Consider the following 15,972-nt stretch of genomic DNA (forward strand, 5'->3'; position numbering starts at 1 on the left):
AAAATGGTTGGCTGCTCAGAGTTAGTGTACGGCTTTTGTCGTTTGAGAGGAACCCACCTCGAAGCCTTTGAGGGAGAATTCCTTGCGAGGATAAAGCCCTAACCACCCAGAGCCAAAGAGTGTTAGGAATCACTTAAGTCTTCTTGTCTGTGTGATCTGAAGACTTATAACACTTGAGGACTGTGAATCCTCCAGCCGGTTAGGCGTCGCGTTCTGAGCATCCAAGAGACATTGTGGATTGCCGGTGAACGAAGTCTGTGAAGGTTTGGGAGTCTACCTTGAAGACTTACCTGAGTGATTGGGCGAGGTCTGTGTGACCTTAGCTCAAGGGGAATACGATGAGGACTGGGTGTCCTGAGCTGCGTGTTCAGGACTGGGTGTCTGGGACTGTGTGTCCTCAGGTTTAAATACCTAGCCGCCCTAACCAGACGTACAGTTGTCACAGCAACTGGAACTGGTCCAACAAATCATTGTCTTCAACGAGTCACTGGTTTCATCCTTCCCTTCCCTTTACTTACTGTTGGTCTTTGTGAAGTCATTGCATGATTGCACTATCTTTTGTCTTCACTGAGTGACTGCGTGTTCTGTTTGGCTTCATAATATCTTCCTACCTGATCCTTACTACATTGCTGCTATTAGTCATTGTGCTTTCACTCCATTGAATACTTGACTATGGCTTGCTTAGTGTAGTCTACCTTCCGCTGCATGGTAATAGGTTTATTTCTATCGTTTGTCTTCATAACTTCCACGTTTTGAAGACTTTCGTAAAAATCGCCTATTCACCCCCCCTCTAGTCGATATAACGCACTTTCACATGGGCCCGGTCAAAGAGCTTCGCTATGCAGTGATTCAGATGCACGCACGCGCCCCATGCATCGTTTTCATGCAAAAATTAAAGGGTGCAAACCGTAAAGGATACACACACGCGTCCGGATTCACACACGCACCATTCTCATCATTTCTCTCTTCCTCTCCCACCCATAAGCGTATAAATGGGGTGCCTCTCTTCCTCTCCCACCCGCAAGCCAGATCCGATCCATTCTCTCCAACTTCAAAGACCCAAGCGACCGAGCCCTCTCCAAGCGAACAAGTGAAGATGCAGTTCAACGGGCCGACCCTCAACCGTCCGCCTATCATGCCGGAGCTGCGCTACCCACCGGGCATGCTCATGGAGAGGGAGCTCCGTGTGTGGGCAATTTCAAGGTGGAGGGGTTTCGTCGAACTCACATGCGCCTTCCTCAGAGCCGGCTATGCCCACCTCCCACGGGGCTCGCCTAGGATGTTCACCCTCAACGAGGTTCGTGACCGCGGCGGCATCCTCCTACTACTCACGATCACCTTCACCAACCCGTTTGACGCGCACGAGCTCCTCAGCCAAGTCTTTTGGTGCGGCTGCGAGGCCATCTTCTTCACCGTGTACAACATCTACACCAACTACGAGAGCATCTTCCCAACTCTAGGCCAGATGCACTCCCTTCCCTACGGCGAGGAGGAGGAGGTGTGAAGTTGAAGACGGTGTTGAAGGGGCGCGCGGCCAAGGTGGAAGAAGGAGGTCAAGATGAAGATGTTCAAGCCCAGAGTCAAGCTCGTCATGTTTCGTTTTTATTTTGTTGCTTTTCTATGTCATGTCGTGTTGTGTCATGTTTCGTCATGTGTCCCTGAACTTATTATTATTGCGTAATGTAAGGGTACGGTGTTACATCTTAACTAAGTTATTAGGGTTTATTATGTGTGTTAAAAAATGTCCGTGCCCAAACATATCATTTCTTCCCTAAACCAAGTCATGAAGTTCGAGAACTTGTGGTTTTCATTAATGAAAATTGGAGGGGGTGAGAAGCCCTCTCTTTCATTCAAAAAAACCAAGTCATGAACTAACATGCAAAATTATTCCCTTTAAATCCTAAACCAAGTGCCACTCTAACCCTAAACCAAGTGCCACTCTAACCAAAATCATGTGGCAGTGCAAACATACGTTTCCTACTCTCCAAAATTTCAGTGCAAAACAAAGGAAAACCACTCTCACGCGTGTGCAAACATTCACAGTCTCACTATGTATACCTTCCTTCCCTACCCATGTCAAAGTATTTCCATCTGTCCTAGCGGTTACCAGCGCAGCCCTAAATGCCACAAAACCATGCGGGCCTGGGTTTGAGTCCCCGACCGCACCAATTTTTTGTGCATTTTCCACCCTTCATTTTTTTAGACAAATTATTTTTGTCTCAATGTAATTCCCTTAAAAAAAATTTATTTATTTTGGCACCAGGTGTAAACCTCTACCAGAGCTGAGGCACATTTTCCATGACATTTTGGTCTTTGATTTAAATCACAGTGTATTTGAATTGGAGTAATTAAATTGCTACTAAATATTTAACAGCTCCAAAAAAAATTCTAACCTTAATTGTTTGGCTCTAGAATGATTCAATTAGCTTCCACAAAAAGTTTCAGCATTATGATTTACTGCCTAAATTAAATCAGAACAGAAAATAGAAAAACACGCAAGAGAACCCCGGAATGGGCCTAATTGGATGAAGTTGGCCCATTAGTCTAGCCTGCACTTGGCTCTACACTCTGAATTTAGCCCATAGAGGAACCTTTTTTTGACAGAAAGGCAGAGCAGAGAGTTGCATTTCATTGATCAAAAGTTTGTGAATTCCTCATTTCTTCTCCTTTTTTCAACATATGTAAATGTTGGTCACTTCTTCTCTTTTTTTTCAACATTTAAAAAACTTTGACCAACATTTAAACTAGGTGAATTTCTCATACAATTTCAAGCTTACAAATTCCTCCATAATTCATGCCTTTCCATACATTTTCAACATTACAACCAATGTGATTACGATACCTACAAATGCCCAAAAGTAATTGCAAATGGGTATTGGTAGTGCTTGATCTTCAAGCTTCCTAATATTCTTCTTCAACATCCTAAGCTCAACAGCTAGCTCTCTGTCAGTGTGTGCTTCACCCTCCATCTCTTCTTCCGGAGCTCGTGCTGAGGCCACTGCTGTTCGTGGCAACATGCACAACCATTCTTCATGCTCTTCTTGCAGTTCATTCATCAGAGTCTTGGCCAGAGCATCGACCCAAAGAAAGAAGCATGTCACCTGCATGAACACCAAACAGATCAACCCATTGCTCAAAGATCCCGACCACGAAAATGGTGCAATTGCCTCGATTCTTACCCCATTCTCGCTGCACACGTAGAACGGATGATTCTGGTTCCTTGGTGTGTGAGAGACCCTCCGAACAACACCGCCCGGCACCGCGGACAGACGAAGACAGGCATGTCCACACGCGCCCGGCTCTGCATCCGCCAGGTGGCGTGGGAGCTTGAGGAAGACATGGAGCTCAGAGCCGAAGGGGATCTCAACGCTGCCACACCCTCCACAGCTAGCTTCCCACCGCCATGCTCCCTCTCTCTCTCTCTCTCATCGTGGTCACCGTCATGCTCTTTGTCGTCGTGGTCATCGCCGTTGTGTGTCACCCACTTATATAGCACACCCGCAGCGGCTCTCTGCTCAACGGCTCTCTATTGGGTCCCACAAGCCACGCGTGCAACGGTCTGAATAGAATTGGCCATCTCTACTGCCTGGTCCCACTTGTAAGGGCCGAGTCAAAAAGTTGACCTGATGGAGACGGCAGAGTTCACGGAATGAGTCCGTGCGCAAGGACTAGGGGCAAAACTGAGCACAATTCACATCTGATGGCAAAACTGAGCACACGGACACCACTGAGGGCAAAAGGATAATTAACCCTTAATTATGTCTCCTAAAAATCTATATTTGATAATAGTTATTCTTGCTATAGTTTGCAGCCATAGCTGGATTATCCTTTGGATTACTAATCTGAATAATATAAGCTCATTTAAAGTAGGCGATAAAGTTGTTTTGTTCTCTCAAATAAATAATCAGTTGCAAAATAGTTTGGGTCATTCACTTGTGATAATGAATACTTTTTCCATCATATTGTTGTCCACAAATAATTATGTGTTGGAACATTAGCAACTCACCTTTTACAATTTCAGACAACAAGTATGCTTGCTCTATATCAACTTTTATTCTATTCAAATTATTTTCCATGGTGATAGTTCCATATAGCACAACTACACATTTGTATTGTGATACAAATGCTTTTATAATCATGTGTGTTTTACATAAATTTTCTTGGAACAATTTTGATTGCTCGTGAAATACCATTCAGACAAAAGGGAGTGCAAGTTTAGACATTCGAACATACAACTAAAAGGGAATGGAGCATGGCTACGAATATATCAGATACTTCTAGGATAACAATAACAAGAAAAACATATCACATTTAAAGTTATTCCCAGCTTCCTTTAGCACCAAACTGATACGTCCACGACATGCAGTAAGACTAAGATTGGGTAGTAAGATTTGAACAATCAAATAAGATAGATCTATCTTATGTAAAAAATAGCAATCGGGATATGCACAATTCCATCAGAGAGCTACTATACAACCTCTATTTTGCATGCAATCTATCGATTGAGGTAAGCATGCCCTATGCTGGCATTTCAAATTTAGGTATAGGTTTAATATTTCATTCTTCGGCCTACTTCATGTTTTTCCTGCGTGTCTTTGTTCCATAATATAGGAAGAGGGTGATATGAGTTGCTTGCTCTTTATGTAAAAGAAGAGCTATTTAGATTGTTTCAGGCCTTGAGATGATTTATATCTTCCACCTCCAAATGATTGCCCTCCAGGCTGCCTTTTTTTAGCAATGAAGGAATAGTTTATATCGTGTGCTTATAGTTATGTCTGACATAGGGAATCCATGTTAACATTATAACTCTCATATTGAAACTTGAAAGGATCGAGAAGAGGTGTCTAGAGGGGGGGTGATTAGACCCTCAACAAGCAAAAGTAGCAGTTTTTAAGTTCTTCAAGTTGAGGTGGAGTTTTAGCACAAATTTAAGCATTTACAATACATTTCAAGCAAGCATGGCAAGAGTATATGTGCAGAGAAAAGTAAAGCATGCAAGTTGCAAGAAATTAAGGGGATGGGATTGGAATGTGCAAACGCAATTGATGACACGGAGATTTTTGGCGTGGTTCCGATAGGTGGTGCTATCATACATCCACGTTGATGGAGACTTCAACCCACGAAGGGTAACGGTTGCGTGAGTCCATGGAGGGCTCCGCCCATGAAGGGTCCATGAAGAAGCAACCTTGTCTATCCCACCATGGCCATCGCCCATGAAGGACTTGCCTCACTTGGGTAGATCTTCATGAAGTAGGCAATCTCCTTGCCCTTACAAACTCCTTGGTTCAACTCCACAATCTTGTCGGAGGCTCCCAAGTGACACCAAACCAATCTAGGAGACACCACTTGCCAAAAGGTAATAGATGGTGTGACGATGATGAACTCCTTGCTCTTGTGCTTCAAATGATAGTCTCCCCAACACTCAACTCTCTCTCATAGATTTGGCTATGATGGAAAGATGATTTGAGTGGAAAGCAACTTGGAGAAGGCTAGAGATCAAGATTCTTTTGTTTGGATTGGAATGTCTTGGTCTCAACACATGAGTAGGTGGTTCTCTCTCAGAAAATGGGTAGTGGAAGTGTAGGCACGTTCTGATGGCTCTCTATAAAATAGAGAAGGGGTGGAGGGGTATATATAGCCTCCACACAAAATCTAGCCTTTACACACATTTGACCCAACTCGGTCAGACCACATAGTTGAACTCGGTGAGACCGATTCAGTTCAAAATGTGAACGTTAGGATTCTCGGTGGGACCGACATGATCAACTCGGTGGGACCTATGTGCAAGGGTTAGGGCAAAACCTCATCTCGGTGTGAACGATTGCATGAACTCGGTGGGACCGATTTCAACAATGAGCAAACAGAGAGTTGGTCAGGAAAACTCGGTGGGACCGATCGCTCATTTCGGTAAGATCGAAACGTTACGAAAGGGAAACAGAGAGTTTGCATAGCGAACTCGGTGGGACCGATCGCTCATTTAGGTGAGACCGAAATGTTACGAAGGGAAATAGAGAGTTTGCAATCCCATCTTGGTGAGACTGAACCGATTAGGGTTTCTGGCAGTGGCTATGTCAAAGGAACTCGGTGGTGCCGGATAGATCAAATCGGTGGGGTCGAGTTTGACTTCATGCTGTGGACATATTTGGAATTGAGAAAGTGGTTGAGGGCTTTGGAGCATATCACTAAGCAATTTGAGAAAGTAGACTAGTAAGCAACACCTCATCCCCTTTTAATAGTACTGGCTTTTCCTATGGACTCAATGTGATCTTGGATCACTAAAATACAAATGAAGAGTCTTGAGTGATAACCCACAAGTATAGGGGATCACAATGATTTCGAGGGTAGAGTATTCAACCCAAATTTATTGATTCGACACAAGGGGAGCCAAAGAATATTCTCAAGTATTAGCAGCTGAGTTGTCAATTCAACCACACCTGAAAGACTTAATATCTACATCAAAGTATTTAGTAGCAAAGTAGTATGGAAGTATCGGTAACGGTAGCAAAAGTAATAGTAGTAGTTTTGTAGCAATCATGATAGTGGCAATGGAAAAGTAACCGAGCAGAGATCAATATGTGAAAAGCTCATAGGCAATGGATCAATGATGGATAATTATGTTAGATGGCATTCATCATGCAATAGTTATAACCTAGGGTGACACAGAACTAGCTTCAGTTCATCAATATAATGTAGGCATGTATTCCGAATATAGTCATACATGCTTATGGAAAAGGACTTGCATGACATATTTTGTCCTACCCTCCCATGGCAGCGGGGTCCTATTGGAAACTTGTTGGGGAACGTAGCATGCAATTTCAAAAAAATTCCTACGATCACGCAAGATCTATCTAGGATATGCATAGCAACGAGAGGGGGAGAGTGTGTCCACGTACCCTCATAGACCGAAAGCGGAAGCGTTATGTTAACGCTGTTAATGTAGTTGAACGTCTTCACGATCCAACCGATCCAAGTACCGAACGTATGGCACCTCGTGTTCAGCACACGTTCAGCTCGATGACGTCCCTCAAGCTCTTGATCTAGTAGAGGGTTGAGGGAGAGTTCCGACAGCACGACGGCGTGGTGACGGTGATGGTGATGTGATCCGCGCAGGACTTCGCCTAAGCACTACGACAATATGATGGGAGGAGTAAACTGTGGAGGGGGGCACTACACACGGCTAAGAGATTTCTTGGTGTGCCCTTGGGATGGCCCCCACCCCCGTATAAAAAGGGGGGAGGAGGAGGCCGGCGGCCATGAGGGGCGCGCCATGGGGGGAGTCCTACCTGGACTCCTACTCCAAGTAGGATTTGCCCCCCCTTTTCCTTTCTCCATCGGAGGGAATAGGAGGGAGAGTGAAAGGGAAAGGGAAGGGGATGATACGTCTCCAACGTATCTATAATTTTTTATTGTTCCATGCTATTATATTATCAACCTTGGATGTTTTATATGCATTTATATGCTATTTTATATGATTTTTGGGACTAACCTATTAACCTAGAGCCCAGTGCCAGTTTCTATTTTTCCTTGTTTTAGAGTATCGCAGAAAAGGAAAATCAAATGGAGTCCAATTGACCTGAAACTTCACGGAACTTATTTTTGGACCAGAAGAAGCCCACGGAGTATCGGAGTTGGACCATGAGAGTCCCGGGTTGCCCACGAGGGTGGGGGCGCGCCCACCCCCCTGGGCGCGCCCCTTGCCTCGTGGATAGTCGGAGATCCACCGACGTACTTCTTCCTCCCATATATACCCATATACCCTAAAAACTTCGGGGAGCACAACAGATCGGGAGTTCCGCCGCCAGAAGCCTCCGTAGCCACCGAAAACCAATCTAGACCCGTTCCGGCACCCTACCGGAGGGGGGATCCCTCTCCGGTGGCCATCTTCATCATCCCGGTGCTCTCCGTGACGAGGAGGGAGTAGTTCTCCCTCGGGGCTGAGGGTATGTACCAGTAGCTATGTGTTTGATCTCTCTCTCTCTCTCTCGATCGTGTTCTTGAGGTGGTACGATCTTGATGTATCGCGAGCTTTGCTATTATAGTTGGATCTTATGATGTTTCTCCCCCTCTACTCTCTTGTAATGGATTGAGTTTTCCCTTTGAAGTTATCTTATCGGATTGCGTCTTTAAGGATTTGAGAACACTTGATGTATGTCTTGTGTGGGATACCCGTGGTGACAATGGGGTATTCTATTGATCCACTTGATGTATGTTTTGGTGATCAACTTGCGGGTTCCGCCCATGAACCTATGCATAGGGGTTGGCACACGATTTCGTCTTGACTCTCCGGTAGAATCTTTGGGGCACTCTTTGAAGTTCTTTGTGTTGGTTTGAATAGATGAATCTGAGATTGTGTGATGCATATCGTATAACCATACCCACGGATACTTGAGGTGACATTGGAGTATCTAGGTGACATTAGAGTTTTGGTTGATTTGTGTCTTAAGGTGTTATTCTAGTATGAACTCTAGGTCTTTTTGTGACACTTATAGGAATAGCCCAACGGATTGATTGGAAAGAATAACTTTGAGGTGGTTTTGTACCCTACCACAATCTCTTCTTTTGTTCTCCGCTATTAGTGACTTTGGAGTGACTCTTTGTTGCATGTTGAGGGATAGTTGTATGATCCAATTATGTTATTATTGTTGAGAGGACTTGCACTAGTGAAAGTATGAACCCTAGGCCTTGTTTCCTAGCATTGCAATACCGTTTGTGCTCACTTTTACCATTAGTTACCTTGCTGTTTTTATAATTTTAGATTACAGAAACCTTTATCTACCATCCATATACCACTTGTATCACCATCTCTTCGCCGAACTAGTGCACCTATACAATTTACCATTGTATTGGGTGTGTTGGGGACACAAGAGACTCCTTGTTATTTGGTTGCAGGGTTGCTTGAGAGAGACCATCTTCATCCTATGCCTCCTATGGATTGATAAACCTTAGGTCATCCACTTGAGGGAAATTTGCTGCTGTCCTACAAACCTCTGCACTTGGAGGCCCAACAACGTCTACCAGAAGAAGGTTGTGTAGTATACATCAAGCTCTTTTCTGCCGCCATTGCTGAGGAGGTTAGCGCTTGAAGGTATATCTTTAGATCTTGCAATCGAATCTTTTTGTTTCTTGTTTTATCACCAGTTTAGTTTATAAAAGAAAATTATAAAAAATGGAATTGAGGATACCTCATATGCTTCATCTTTTTAATATCTTTCATGAGAATAAGGATTCCGATAATTGTGCTCAAGTGCTAGAAGAAGAATGCATTAGAATGTTTGGCACTAAATATTTGAATGATGAGCATGATTGCAATGTTGTTAGTATGAATTCCTTGAATATCCATGATGCTAATGATATGCAAAGCCACAAGCTTGGGGAAGCTATGTTTGATGAAGATGATATCTTTTGTCCCCCAAATTTTGATGAGCAAATTTATTATGATGAAAGCATGCCTCCTATTTATGATGATTATATTTATGAAAGTGGATTTGGAGAGGTCGTGACTTTATTTTGTGATGAATCCACTATTTTGGAAGAGGTTCCAATTGATTATGAGAATAAAGTTGCTATCTATGATGATTATTATGATGACTTGTATGCTATAAAAAATAATGATATCCATGAAACTTGTCATCATGATTTTAGTTTTCAATTGGATTATGCCTCACATGATAATTATTTTGTTGAGTTTGCTCCCACTATTATTCATGAGAAGAATTTTGCTTGTGTGGAGAGTAATAAAATTTCTATGCGTGTAGATCATGAAAAGAATGCTTTATGTGATAGTTATATTGTTTAATTCATTCATGATGCTACTGAAAATTACTATGTGGGAGGAACATATGCTTGTAGGAATTGCAATAATATCAAGTTCCCTCTCTATGTGCTTAAAGTTTTGAAGTTATGCTTGTTTTGCCCTCCTATGCTAGTTGATTATTGTTCCCACAAGTTGTTTGCTCACAAAATCCCTATGCATAGGAAGTGGGTTAGACTTAAATGTGCTAGTCATATTCTTCATGATGCTCTCTTTATGTTTCAATTCTTATCTTTTATGTGAGCATCATTGAAATCATCATGCCTAGCTAGGGGCGTTAAACGATAGCGCTTGTTGGGAGGCAACTCAACTTTATTTTTGTTCTTTGATTTTTTCTCATGATTAGTAATAAATAATTTATCTAGCCTCTGTTATTATTGAGTTTGTATGTTTTATTTAGTGTTTGTGCCAAGTAGAACCGTTGGGAAGACTTGGGGAAAGTCTTGTTGATCTTGTTGTAAAAAACAGAAACCTTAGCGCTCAAAATAATTGCTTCCATTTTTTATTGGAGAGTGATATTTAGTTAATTAATTTTGTAGATGATTAATAGACAAATTGCTCACGTCCAGAAATTTATTTTAGAATTTTTGGGATTCCAGAAGTTTGTGTTAGTTACAGATTACTACAGACTGTTCTGTTTTTGACAGATTCTGTTTTTTGTGTGTTTGCTTATTTTGATGAATCTATGGCTAGTAAAATAGTTTATAAACCATAGAGAAGTTGGAATACACTAGGTTTACACCAATATAAATAAATAATGAGTTAATTACAGTGCATTGAAGTGGTGTTTTGTTTTCTTTCGCTAACGGAGCTTACGAGTTTTCTGTTAAGTTTTGTGTTGTGAAGTTTTCAAGTTTTGGGTAAAGATTCGATGGACTATGGAATAAGGAGTGGCAAGAGCCTAAGATTGGGGATTCCCAAGGCACCCCAAGGTAATATTCAAGGACAACCAAGAGCCAAAGCTTGGGGATGCCCCGGAAGGCATCCCCTCTTTCGTCTTCGTTCATCGGTAACTTTACTTGGAGCTATATTTTTATTCACCACATGATATGTGTTTTGCTTGGAGCATCAATTTATTTTATTTTGTTTTGCTTGCTTTTTGAATAAAGTATCAAGATCTGAAATTATTAAATGTTAGAGTCTTCACATAGTTGCATAATTATTCGACTACTCATTGATCTTCACTTACATCTTTCGGAGTAGTTTGTCATTTGCCCTAGTGTTTCACTTATATCTTTTAGAGCACGGTGGTGGTTTTATTCTATAGAAATAATTGATATCTCATGCTTCACTTATATTATTTTGAGAGTCGTAAATAGCATGGTAATTTTCTTTGGTTATGAATTTAGTCCTAATATGATGGGCATCCAAGAGGGATATAATAAAAACTTTCATATAAAGTGCATTGAATACTATGAGAAGTTTCATACTTGATGATTGTTTTGACATATGAGGATGGTAATATTAGAGTCATGCTAGTGAGTAGTTGTGAATTTGAGAGATACTTGTGTTAATGTTTGTGATTCCCGTAGCATGCACGTATGGTGAACCGTTATGTGATGAAGTCGGAGCATGATTTATTTATTGATTGTCTTCCTTATGAGTGGCGGTCGGGGACGAGCGATGGTCTTTTCCTACCAATCTATCCCCCTAGGAGCATGCGCGTAGTACTTTGTTTCGATAACTAATAGATTTTTGCAATAATTATGTGAGTTCTTTATGTCTAATGTTGAGTCCATGGATTATACGCACTCTCACCCTTCCACCATTGCTAGCCTCTCTAGTACCGCGCAACTTTCGTCGGTACCATAAAACCACCATATACCTTCCTCAAAACAGCCACCATACCTACCAATTATGGATTTCCATAGCCATTCCGAGATATATTGCCATGCAACTTTCCACCGTTCCGTTTCTTATGACACGCTTCATCATTGTCATATTGCTATGCATGATCATGTAGTTGACATCGTATTTGTGGCAAAGCCACTATTCATAATTCTTCCATACATGTCACTCATGAGTCATTGCACATCCTGGTACACCGCCGGAGGCACTCATATAGAGTCATATCTTGTTCTAAGTATCGAGTTGTAATTCTTGAGTTGTAAGTAAATAAAAGTGTGATGATCATCATTATTAGAGAATTGTCCCAGTGAGGAAAGGATGATGGAGACTATGATTCCCCCACAAGTCGGGATGAGACTCCGGACAAAAATAAATAAATAAAATAGGCCAAAGAAGCCCAAATAAAAAAGAAGAAGAGAAAAGAGGCCATAAAAAGAGAAGGCCCAAATAAAAAAACAAAACAAATGAGAGAAAAAGAGAGAAGGGGCAATGCTACTATCCTTTTACCACACTTGTGCTTCAAAGTAGCACCATGATCTTCATGATAGAGAGCCTCCTATGTTGTCACTTTCATATACTAGTGGGAATCTTTCATTGTAGAACTTGGCTTGTATATTCCAATGATGGGCTTCCTCAAAATGCCCTAGGTCTTCGTGAGCAAGCAAGTTGGATGCACACCCACTTAGTTTCTTTTGTTGAGCTTTCATACATTTATAGCTCTAGTGCATCCGTTGCATGGCAATCCCTACTCACTCACATTGATATCTATTGATGGGCATCTCCATAGCCCGTTGATACGCCTAGTTGATGTGAGAATATCTTCTCCTTTTTGTCTTCTCCACAACCAGCATTCTATTCCACATATAGTGCTATGTCCATGGCTCACGCTCATGTATTGCGTGAAGATTGAAAAAGTTTGAGAACATCAAAAGTATGAAACAATTGCTTGGCTTGTCATTGGGGTTGTGCATGATTTAAATACGTTGTGTGGTGAAGATGGAGCATAGCCAGACTATATGATTTTGTAGGGATAACTTTCTTTGGACATGTTATTTTGAGAAGACATGATTGCTTAGTTAGTATGCTTGAAGTATTATTATTTTTATGTCAATATTAAACTTTTGTCTTGAATCTTATGGATCTGAATATTCTTGCTACAATAAAGAGAAATACATGATGAATATGTTAGGTAGCATTCGACATCAAAAATTCTGTTTTTATCATTTACCTCCTCGAGGACGAACATGAATTAAGCTTGGGGATGTTGATACGTCTCCAACGTATCTATAATTTTTGATTGTTCCATGCTATTATATTATCAACCTTGGATGTTTTATATGCATTTATATGCTATTTTATATGATTTTTGGGACTAACCTATTAACCTAGAGCCCAGTGTCAGTTTCTGTTTTTTCCTTGTTTTAGAGTATCGCAGAAAAGGAAAATCAAAACGGAGTCCAATTGACCTGAAACTTCACGGAACTTATTTTTGGACCAGAAGAAGCCCACGGAGTATCGAAGTTGGACCAGGAGAGTCCCGGGCTGCCCACGAGGGTGGGGGCGCGCCCCCTGCCTCGTGGACAGCCCGGAGATCCACCGACGTACTTCTTCCTCCCATATATACCCATATACCCTAAAATCTTCGGGGAGCACAATAGATCGGGAGTTCCGCCTCCAGAAGCCTCCGTTGCCACCGAAAACCAATCTATACCCGTTCTGGCACCCTACCGGAGGGGGGATCCCTCTCCGGTGGCCATCTTCATCATCCCGGTGCTCTCCATGGCGAGGAGGGAGTAGTTCTCCCTTGGGGCTGAGGGTATGTACCAGTAGCTATGTGTTTGATCTCTCTCTCTCTCTCTCGTGTTCTTGAGGTGGTACGATCTTGATGTATCGCGAGCTTTGCTATTATAGTTGGATCTTATGATGTTTCTCCCCCTCTACTCTCTTGTAATGGATTGAGTTTTCCCTTTGAAGTTATCTTATCAGATTGAGTCTTTAAGGATTTGAGAACACTTGACGTATGTCTTGCGTGGGATACCCGTGGTGACAATGGGGTATTCTATTGATCCACATGATGTATGTTTTGGTGATCAACTTGCGGGTTCCTCCCATGAACCTATGCATAGGGGTTGGCACACTTTTTCGTCTTGACTCTCTAGTAGAATCTTTGGGGCACTCTTTGAAGTTCTTTGTGTTGGTTTGAATGGATGAATCTGAGATTGTGTGATGCATATCGTATAACCATACCCACGGATACTTGAGGTGACATTGGAGTATCCAGGTGACATTAGGGTTTTGGTTGATTTGTGTCTTAAGGTGTTATTCTAGTACGAACTCTAGGGCTATTTGTTACACTTATAGGAATAGCCCAACGGATTGATTGGAAAGAATAACTTTGAGGTGGTTTCGTACCCTACCATAATCTCTTCATTTGTTCTCCGCTATTAGTGACTTTGGAGTGACTCTTTGTTGCATGTTGAGGGATAGTTATATGATCCAATTATGTTATTATTGTTGAGAGGACTTGCACTAGTGAAAGTATGAACCCTAGGCCTTGTTTCCTAGCATTGCAATACCGTTTGTGCTCACTTTTACCATTAGTTACCTTGCTGTTTTTATAATTTTAGATTACAGAAACCTTTATCTACCATCCATATACCACTTGTATCACCATCTCTTCGCCGAACTAGTGCACCTATACAATTTACCATTGTATTGGGTGTGTTGGGGACACAAGAGACTCCTTGTTATTTGGTTGCAGGGTTGCTTGAGAGAGACCATCTTCATCCTATGCCTCCTACGGATTGATAAACCTTAGGTCATCCACTTGAGGGAAATTTGCTGCTGTCCTACAAACCTCTGCACTTGGAGGCCCAACAACGTCTACAAGAAGAAGGTTGTGTAGTAGACATCAGGGGGCGGCGCCCCCTCCTCGTTGTCCTATTCGGAATCCCTAGGAGGGGGGTGCGCGGCCACCCCCACGGGCTTCCCTCTCTCTCCCTTTAGTCCCATGTTCGCCCAACACTTCCCTGGGGGTTTCCGGTAACCCCTCGGTACTCCGGAAAAATACCCGAATCACTCGGAACCATTCCGATGTTCGAATATAACCTTCCAATATATGAATCTTAACCTCTCGACCATTTCGAGACTCCCCGTCATGTCTATGATCTCATCCGGGACTCCGAACAAACTTCGGTCACCCAAACACATAACTCATAATACAAATCGTCATCGAACATTAAGCGTGCGGACCCTACGGGGTTCGAGAGCAATGTAGACATGACCGAGACATATCTCTGGTCAATAACCAATAGTAGAACCTGGATCCTCATATTGGCTCGTACATATTCTACGAAGATCTTTGTCGGTCAAACCGCATAACAACATACGTTATTCCCTTTGTCATCGGTATGTTACTTGCCCGAGATTCGATCGTCGGTATCCTTATACCGAATTCAATCTCGTTACCGGCAAGTCTCTTTACTCATTCTGTAATGCATCATCCCGCAACTAACTCATTAGTCACATTGCTTGCAAGGCTTATAGTGATGTGCATTACTGAGAGGGCCCAGAGATACCTCTCCGATACACAGAGTGACAAACCCTAACCTTGATCTATGCCAACTCAACAAACACCTTCGGAGACACATGTAGAGCATCTTTATAATCACCCAGTTACGTTGTGACGTTTGATAGCTGATACGTCTCCAACGTATCTATAATTTTTGATTGTTCCATGCTATTATATTATCTATTTTGGATGCTAATGGGCTTATTTATACACTTTTATATTATTTTTGGGACTAACCTACTAACCCAAGGCCTAGTGCAAATTGCTGTTTTTTTTGCCTATTTCAGTGTTTCGCAGAAAAGGAATATCAAACGGAATAAAACCTTCGAGAGAATTATTTTTGGAACAAACGTGATCCAGGGGACTTGGAGTGCACATCAAGCAACCAACGAGGAGGCCACGAGGTAGGGGGCGCGCCTGCCCCCTTGTGGGCCCCTCGTGGCTCCACCGACCTAATTCTTCCTCCTATATATATCCATATACCCCGAAAACATCCAGGAGCACCACGAAACCCTATTAGCACTGCCACAACCTTCTGTACCCAAGAGATCCCATCGTGGGGCCTTTTCCGGAGCCCCGCCGGAGGGGGAATCGATCACGGAGGACCTCTACATCAACTCCATGGCCCCTCCGATGATGTGTGAGCAGTTTACCTCAGACCTTCGGGTCCATAGTTATTAGCTAGATGGCTTCTTCTCTGTCTTTGGATCTCAATACAATGTTCTCCTTGATCTTCATGGAG

General features: G+C 42.4%; 1 pseudogene; it reads right to left on the reverse strand.

The window, feature by feature from the left end:
• Window positions 1–2,792: 2,792 nt before the first annotated feature.
• Window positions 2,793–3,340, reverse strand: LOC147967794 (uncharacterized; annotated as a pseudogene).
• Window positions 3,341–15,972: the final 12,632 nt, after the last annotated feature.

Source organism: Triticum urartu, chromosome 5A, assembly GCF_056163025.1.
Source record: "Triticum urartu cultivar PI428250 chromosome 5A, HENAU_Tu73, whole genome shotgun sequence".
NCBI classification, from domain to species: domain Eukaryota; kingdom Viridiplantae; phylum Streptophyta; class Magnoliopsida; order Poales; family Poaceae; genus Triticum; species Triticum urartu.